Source organism: Coregonus lavaretus, assembly GCF_964263955.1.
Source record: "Coregonus lavaretus genome assembly, chromosome: 10".
Classification (NCBI taxonomy): domain Eukaryota; kingdom Metazoa; phylum Chordata; class Actinopteri; order Salmoniformes; family Salmonidae; genus Coregonus; species Coregonus lavaretus.
In genome coordinates, this window is record NC_139997.1 from 19055373 (window position 1) to 19061560 (window position 6188).

The following is a 6188-nucleotide window of genomic DNA, read 5'->3' on the forward strand; positions in this document are numbered from 1 at the left end:
TAATTCTATTGCTTTGGCTCAGATTTTGCAGTATCACTTTAGTGGCTTTTTGCAAACAGGATGCATGTTTTGGAATATTTTTATTCTGTACAGGCTTCCTTCTTTTCACTCTGTCAATTAGGTTAGTACTGTGGAGTAACTACAATGTTGTTGCTTCATCCTCCGTTTTCTCCTATCACAGACATTCAACTCTGTAACTGGTGAAATCCCTGAGCAGTTTCCTTTCTCTCCAGCACCGGAGTTAGGAAAGATGCCTGTATCTTTGTAGTGACTGGGTGTATTGATGCACCATCCAAAGTGTAATTAATTCACTGCTCGACTGAGGGACCTTACAGATAATTGTATGTGTGGGGTACAGAGATGAGGTCATTCAAAAATCATGTTAAACACTATTATTGCACACACAGTGAGTCCATGCAACTTACAGTATGTGACTTGTTAAGCAAATTTCTACTCCTGAATTTATTTAGGCTTGCAATAACAAAGGGGTTGTATACCTATTGACTCAAGACATTTCAGCTTTTCATTTTTTATTAATTTATACAAATTTTGAAAAACATTATGCCACTATGACATTATGGGTTATTGTGTGTAGGCCAGTGACCAAATAAATCTAAATGTAATCAATTTTCAATTCAGGCTGTAACACAACAAAATGTGGAAAAAGGGGTGTGAATACTTTCTGAAAGCACTGTATGTTAAATAGATGTATTATACTTTTTTTATGTAGATGTTCCAAAGGCGTGCATCAGTGGCTTGTATGTGTGGAGGCCTGGAGATGCTAAACGTGTTCATGTTCATTAACGGTCAATTACTGTGGGACCAGCAGTCTTTTGCATGACAATAACCAGCTGACAATTTCATGACCGCCACAGCCCTGGTTAGGGTTGGGACATCCCAAGGATCCCGGATAGCACTAACCATAATGCCAAGAGACGCTACGAAATGCAAGAGAAGATTCACTTCGGTTACCGTGAATGATGGAAACCCATTGTACAGTATGTTTGATCAGGTTCGGATCAGGCAAGGTGTTCTCCGAGGCTTCATGCGGTGAAGCCTTTATGTACAGTGGGGGAAAAAAGTATTTAGTCAGCCACCAATTGTGCAAGTTCTCCCACTTAAAAAGATGAGAGAGGCCTGTAATATTCATCATAGGTACACGTCAACTATGACAGACAAAATGAGGGAAAAAAATCCAGAAAATCACATTGTAGGATTTTTAATGAATTTATTTGCAAATTATGGTGGAAAATAAGTATTTGGTCACCTACAAACAAGCAAGATTTCTTGCTCTCACAGACCTGTAACTTCTTCTTTAAGAGGCTCCTCTGTCCTCCACTCGTTACCTGTATTAATGGCACCTGTTTGAACTTGTTATCAGTATAAAAGACACCTGTCCACAACCTCAAACAGTCACACTCCAAACTCCACTATGGCCAAGACCAAAGAGCTGTCAAAGGACACCAGAAACAAAATTGTAGACCTGCACCAGGCTGGGAAGACTGAATCTGCAATAGGTAAGCAGCTTGGTTTGAAGAAATCAACTGTGGGAGCAATTATTAGGAAATGGAAGACATACAAGACCACTGATAATCTCCCTCGATCTGGGGCTCCACGCAAGATCTCACCCCGTGGGGTCAAAATGATCACAAGAACGGTGAGCAAAAATCCCAGAACCACACAGGGGGACCTAGTGAATGACCTGCAGAGAGCTGGGACCAAAGTAACAAAGCCTACCATCAGTAACACACTACGCCGCCAGGGACTCAAATCCTGCAGTGCCAGACGTGTCCCCCTGCTTAAGCCAGTACATGTCCAGGCCCGTCTGAAGTTTGCTAGAGTGCATTTGGATGATCCAGAAGAGGATTGGGAGAATGTCATATGGTCAGATGAAACCAAAATAGAACTTTTTGGTAAAAACTCAACTCGTCGTGTTTGGAGGACAAAGAATGCTGAGTTGCATCCAAAGAACACCATACCTACTGTGAAGCATGGGGGTGGAAACATCATGCTTTGGGGCTGTTATTCTGCAAAGGGACCAGGACGACTGATTCGTGTAAAGGAAAGAATGAATGGGGCCATGTATCGTGAGATTTTGAATGAAAACCTCCTTCCATCAGCAAGGGCATTGAAGATGAAACGTGGCTGGGTCTTTCAGCATGACAATGATCCCAAACACACCGCACGGGCAACGAAGGAGTGGCTTCGTAAGAAGCATTTCAAGGTCCTGGAGTGGCCTAGCCAGTCTCCAGATCTCAACCCCATAGAAAATCTTTGGAGGGAGTTGAAAGTCTGTGTTGCCCAGCGACAGCCCCAAAACATCACTGCTCTAGAGGAGATCTGCATGGAGGATTGGGCCAAAATACCAGCAACAGTGTGTGAAAACCTTGTGAAGACTTACAGAAAACATTTGACCTGTGTCATTGCCAACAAAGGGTATATAACAAAGTATTGAGAAACTTTTGTTATTGACCAAATACTTATTTTCCACCATAATTTGCAAATACATTCATTAAAAATCCTACAATGTGATTTTCTGGATTTTTTTCCCTCATTTTATCTGTCATAGTTGACGTGTACCTATGATGAAAATTACAGGCCTCTCTCATCTTTTTAAGTGGGAGAACTTGCACAATTGGTGGCTGACTAAATACTTTTTTCCCCCACTGTACATGTAGAATAATTCTTCACTGTTTCACATTAGGAATAATGTGTCTAAGAGCCTACACAAATGGGCTGCAATACTCAAGGTAAATTAAGTCCAATTTGAGAGAGACTCCTGAAGTCACCACGGCCTGTAGGCCCAGGTTGCGGGCCCGACTGTTTTCTATACTGAATATTGCCAACCCAGACTGTCTTTCCTGATAACATTGTGCATTCTATGTCCATTGTGCTGCACACAATTTAAACGTTGTCTTGAATGGCGCATGCCAAGATATACCAAGGGCGTTAAAATGTTCAACCACAGAACTCAAAACACCGGTTCAGAGGTAGGAATGAAATCGCAAACTGCATTTTGTTGTTGTCTTTTGTTTTCTGCTAAAGATGATAATCTGTTTGTATCTGCCAATTTATTGGCTGTCCAGTATCCAGGTGACATGTCCCAAGAGCTTCCTATACAGTTAATCTATTTCCATAAAGTGTTGAGGCCAGCAATTGAGGAGAATGAGAGGCTCACTTCTGCGGAGAGATCTTTTTTTAAAACTAAAACTCATGAAGAACTACCAAAGGAGCATGTTCCTATGTAGCTCAGTTGGTAGAGCATGGCACATGTAACGTCAGGGTAGTGTGTTCGATTCCCGGGACCACTCATACGTAGAATGTATGCATGCATGACTGTAATTCGCTTTGGATAAAATGGCATTTATTATAAGGCTCTCGTTCAAAAGCGCATATCAGACTACCGGAGTAAGCTCCACTCATTGCACTGGCACCGTCATAGCCTTGACCACGGCATTTGTTCACCAATATTATACTTTCAATTAAATGTTTTCTTTTTCAAGTCCTGAGGCACTTTTTCAGTCATTCCTTGAAGCCCAAGAAACAAACACTTAGCTTCCTAGTATCGGTATTAAGAAGGTGTTATGAATTACTTTTTAAATGGTTACTGTCAAAATGATTTATAAAATGTTAAATGACAGGCACAGAGCTCGTGGATCTGAGTACCTCCCAGACCCTTAACAGAAGGGTAACACATTGGGGGCCGTCTGATTGGTCCAGAAACCGATGGGTTGGGCCAGAGCCAGTAACTTGATATTAAGGTTATGGCTCCTTGGTGAAAGGTAATACAATTTTGTATTGCGAGCAGACACAGTTAGAAGCCCAAGACCCGGAGGTTAGTGATGGAACTCCCCTGTGGCCTGCTCGCTCCGGGCATAGGTTGGTATCTTTAAGGGGTTCCTTCCTCCGCGCCCTGGTTGTGGTGGTGTTTTCTGTGTCCGGCCTGGTTTCTCCTTTTGATAAACTCCAGGTGGTTGGCGGTTGGCTAGTCTGGTTGGTGGTGGCCTGAGGGCTGCTAGCCACGGCAGCGCTTCTACTCGCTTCAAGGCCTGCAGTCCGTCATCTCCTCAGGCAGCTGGTCCGGTTCTGGATGCTGGGGGAGTCCGGGGTGGTCCGTGGACTGGGGAGTCAGGTCAGGCCGCGGTCAAGACGCTTACCTTTCCTTCTTTCCCAGTCTTTCAGGTGTCGGAGTGGTCAGTGGACTGGGGAGTCAGGTCGGGCTGTGGTCAAGCCACTGCTACCTTTCCTTCTTCCCCAGTCTTTCAGGTGTCGGAGTGGTCCGTGGACTAGGGGAACAGCCCCATCCGTGGTCAAGTCACTGTTACTAGCACTGTCCCCTTGTCCGTCGAAAGAAAATAAAATAGAAGATGGAGAAAATAAGGTATAGAGGGACACAACCAGGCCCGGCGGCAGGATAAACTCGGCAAGGAGGCATCAGAAATGACTAATGGGGCACAACTATTTTCGCTTGCTGATAACACAGGATGGATAATAATCGACAGTACAATTACACACAATGTATTTGCAGCCATGCACGGCTGTCTTGCCGCAAGAATACAGGCTACTGCACCGCTTTACAAACATGGACAATTCATAACCGGCTCGAGAAATTGCAATTTATGACAACGCTACACAGCTACATGCACAATACCCATCAATCCAATGCAACACAGTTGCTATTTACCGTAATAACACTTCCTCATTTCAATTCAATGCATTTCCAATCGCGGAAAGCAAACAATGTACAATGCACTACCACGACTTATCGGTACAATGCAGCTTGGACGCAGCTACCAAGCTGTCTTCCCACAAGAGTGCCGTACTACGCTGCGTATGATAACAGAGAAATTAGTATTCTATAGCAACGAGTTGTTTATGGCAACACTATAGCTACATCGTTACTCAACCATTGGTCAAGGTCTGCCCACCCTCATCAATGTAATGCGAAGCACCTCTTCTACATTATAAAACAACATTTAAAACAATCAGATGATATTATAAACCAAACATTTCCAATCCAATCACATCACAGAAATCAAGCAGTAGAGTTGGCAGTCTACGCCTATTTCTGACATTTGCCACGCATTTCCAAAAGCTAGCAAATAACAAAATAATACAAGCCCAGCCAGGCTGCCTGTTCTTACCCAGATTTAAAAGAGTTGCAGCCCCCTTCATGCTGTGTTGAACCTCCTCAGCAGTCTCTCGTTCCACCCCACAGAATTTGCCTGTAAGATCCCTCTCAAATACCAATTGAATTACATTTACATTTTAGTCATTTAGCAGACGCTCTTATCCAGAGCAACTTACAGTTAGTGAGTGCATACATAATTTTTTTTAAATTTTCATACTATTTTTCATACCCCCGTGGGAATCGAACCCACAACCCTGGCTTTGCAAACGCCATGCTCTACCAACTGAGCTACATCCCTGCCGGCCATTCCCTCCCCTACACTGGACGAATTGTGCGCCGCCCCATGGGTCTCCCAGTCACGGCTGGCTACGACAGAGCCTGGATTCGAACCAGGATCTCTAGTGGCACAGCTAGCACTGCGATGCAGTGCCTTAGACCACTGTGCCACTCGGGAGGTTGAATCAGATGCGCTTTCCTTCTGTGCAACATGCTCCGTCTGTGCTCACTGAATACGTTTTTCAATGTTGAAAAATAGTTATCGCAAGTTGCCGTGGATGCTCCAAATGTTAATCCCAGCTTCAATGTCATCATCACAGTAGACATTGCTGTTAGAGGCCCGGAGTATCTATCCAAAATGCTCTGTTGTCCATTTTTCTTCTCCAGATTGGGCGAATTTAGTCTGTAGAACTGGCGTGTGACAGTAAACTCAGTTTCCACAAAATCTCCTGAGATTAAGTCCAGCAGTGGTTTCACTTTTTCCACATCCATAAATGTTTCATTCTCTGGGTGCAAGGCACATAGGGCCTCAACAAGTTGGCTGTTTCGTTTGTTAAATCTTGCTGACATTTCTCCCAGTACAACATCCAGAGTGCTGAAAAACAGTATTTTGCACTCCCTCTCATTATCCTCTTCTTGCTGGCCCATTGTTGTTTCAACCACATATTCTTTCAGATTACTACTCAGTACTCTTTGTCGTTTGCTTGGAGCGGGGGTGTCCGTGTGCTTGTATTTCTCCCATAACTCATCAAACTACATCATGCAGGAATATTCCAGTCAC